The 2,888-nt window shown below is 39.9% G+C and overlaps 1 non-coding gene across 1 annotated transcript; it reads left to right on the forward strand.

Annotated features, from left to right (window-relative positions):
* The first annotated feature begins 577 nt into the window (after nt 1-577).
* Nucleotides 578-684, forward strand: LOC111817928. The gene has a single exon (XR_002822021.1). It is a non-coding gene; the product is annotated as a U6 spliceosomal RNA (small nuclear RNA).
* The last annotated feature ends 2,204 nt before the right edge of the window (nt 685-2,888 follow it).

Below are 2,888 nucleotides of genomic sequence, written 5' to 3' on the forward strand. Positions count from 1 at the left end.
TATTATATATATGTAGCAACTAAAATGTCATTAATGTTTACAATTTTCAAAGTAAGAGCATCTGGATAACTAAATTTGAGTATTTCACTTGGATGACAGCCAATCTCATATGAAACATCTAATACTCTTAAAAGAACATTAAAAAAGGAAGATTATAACATCAGTTTGTTTTGTCTGCTCTTGTCTGCGAGAGCAGGATTTCCATCATACCCTGAGTTTTTAGTCACTAATCTATAAATAAAAGTATATTTGCTGGGCAAAATAGCCCAGCAGACTAAGCACCTGCTTAGGCAAGGGCAAGGACTGGGTTTGATCCCCAGCACCACATGCCATGCAGGCCCCACCTCTGGCACGAGGTGCTGAGTCCAGGCATGGTGGCACGTGCCTGTAATCCTAGTGCTCAGAAGGCTGAAAGCAGGAGGATCACTATGAGTCTGAGCTGCAAAGTGAGACCCTGTACCAAATAGAAATAGAAAAAAAAAAGCATAGAAGTGTATACGCTGCACAATCACCTAAGTATATTTATGACCTAAACTACAAGGGCATGCAGAAACAGAATTATGATCAAGAGCAAACGGTGCTCACTTTGGCAGCACATATACTAAAATTGGAATGATACAGGTAAGATTAACATGGTCCCTGCACAAGGATGACACTCAAATTTGTCAAACATTCCATATTTAAAAAAAAAGAAGAAGAGCAAAGATAAATCCCTCTGTTCCTTCCTCCTATCCTCTAATAATGGTTGGTTTAGTGCTAGGCACAGTACTACAAGCTGAAGATAGAGACATCAGAAAGCTTTTGTAGGGCCAGCCAGATAGCTCAGCAGATGAAATTACCTGCTTAGGCAGATACAGGGATCGGGGTTCGATCCTTGGCATGCTGTGCCAGCCCTAATCCGGGGTATGCTGAGACAGCAACTGAGACCAGGCATGGTGGCATGTGCCTATAATCCCAGAGCTTGGGAGGCTGGAAACAGGAGAATCACTATAAGTCTGATCTGTGTAGTAAGACCTTGTGGACCCTGTACTAAATACATAAAAAAGCCTTTGTAGATCTATCTTCTTTGTTAAGTGAAGAAAAAGATAAACAAACAATTAACAAGTTAAATGCTATAAAAATAGAATAACAAAATTATGTGAGGAAGTAACCAGTTTAGCTCAGGTGTTGTCAACTTAGCCTTTGTTCCTTCTACACTAGCTGCTGCTGTAAGTCATCTCACATACATTATCTTTTGTGCCTAGTGTATTCTTGTTCCAACTTGGGCTATCCTGACAAATTCTAGATTTAGCTCCTCACTCTGGCTCAAATCCTTTTCAAGCTGTTTGGACCTGCAGATTCACAGTCTCCCTGCTTTTTGATAATCCTCTTTCTGAAACACTGGCTTGAATATAGACTTCTTGAGTTGTTTAATCTTCAAATGTCTTGAAAAAAATATAGATTAATATAGAATGCATCCAGCAATCTGATCACTATGTTAGTAAGGCAACTAAAAATAAAAATCAAATGGTTGCTAACCATATGATGTTATCATAAAATTATTGCAAATTTAAACTATCTTAACAAATATTCTACTCTTCTCAGATAGCCAAAAGATAAAAGTGTGACTACATCCTTTGCTGAGGAAACTATAAAAATAAACTACTGTTGAAAGTGCAAAATTTGTACCCCAGAATTTGTACCTCAAGAGTATTATTGCACTTATTCTTCAACTTGGCAATCTCACTTCTGGCAATTTACCCTAAAATATCTTTATACTTATACAAAATGATGGACTTATACAAATATTTGTTGAAACATTGCTTATATTAGCCAAAGATTGGAAATAGACTATCTACCAACAGAAGATGTTACTGTCAACATCACTGACATTTTGGACCAGGTATTTCTTTGTTGTGCTATTGTCCTATGTATTGCAAGATATCTAACACTATCTCTGGCTTTTTGTCTTTTGTGCCAGTAGCTCTCACTCCCCAACACCACAATAATTACGCATAATACCAAGTGTCCACTGCAATAGGGGAGCAAAATCTTTCCCATTACTTCATTGAGAACAATTGATTCATAGAGAACTGGTAAAATAAACCATGATACACCTACAAGTCAAATACTGTGCAGCTAATATTTCAATATACTAATATGAAATACTGATTGGATAATTAAAAAGCATGGAAACAAGAGGAGAAAAGAAACTGCTGTTTTGATGATTGCAAGAACACTGCAGAAAAACAGAGGCCTGGGAATATAGCTTAGGGATAGACTGCTTGGCTAGCAGGTACAAGACCATGAGTTTTATCCCCACCACAAAAGGAGAGAGGGGAGAGAGAGAGAGAGAGAGAGAGAGAGAGAGAGAGAGGTGTATCTCCACTATCCATAGCAATTTTTGTTTTAAAATTTGGTACAGGGTCTTGTTATGCAGCTCCAACTCATAGTGATCCTCCTGTTTCAGCATCTCCAGCACTCAGATTACAGGTGTGTGCCACCCCCCTCCAGTCTTGGTGGCTGGTTCAGTGTGCCTGGGGAGTGTCTGGCATGCAGTACTGGGGATTGAACCTGCGTCCTTGTGCTTGTGTAGGCAGGCACTTAGGCTGCTGAGCTATTCCTGTGGCCCTACCCATAACAATTTTTGAAATACATTTTATGTAAGTTAAAATTTTCATTGTGTGAAAAGTCCCCTATAATTCTGGCACTTGGGAGGCTGAGGCAGGAGGATCACAGTGAGTTTAAGACAACCCTATAGTACATAGCAAAACCCTGTCTCAAAAAAAAAAAAAAAAAACCCGGCGAGTGAGTGAGAGGACCGGGGCCCTCCGGATCCTGAATAGACCCAGAGCGCAGGCCTGACCAAGGGGATCCTGAACAGACCCAGAGCCCAGGCCCGGCAAGTG

The sequence above is a fragment of the Octodon degus genome, unplaced genomic scaffold, assembly GCF_000260255.1.
Source record: "Octodon degus isolate 3935 unplaced genomic scaffold, OctDeg1.0 scaffold00074, whole genome shotgun sequence".
NCBI lineage: Eukaryota > Metazoa > Chordata > Mammalia > Rodentia > Octodontidae > Octodon > Octodon degus.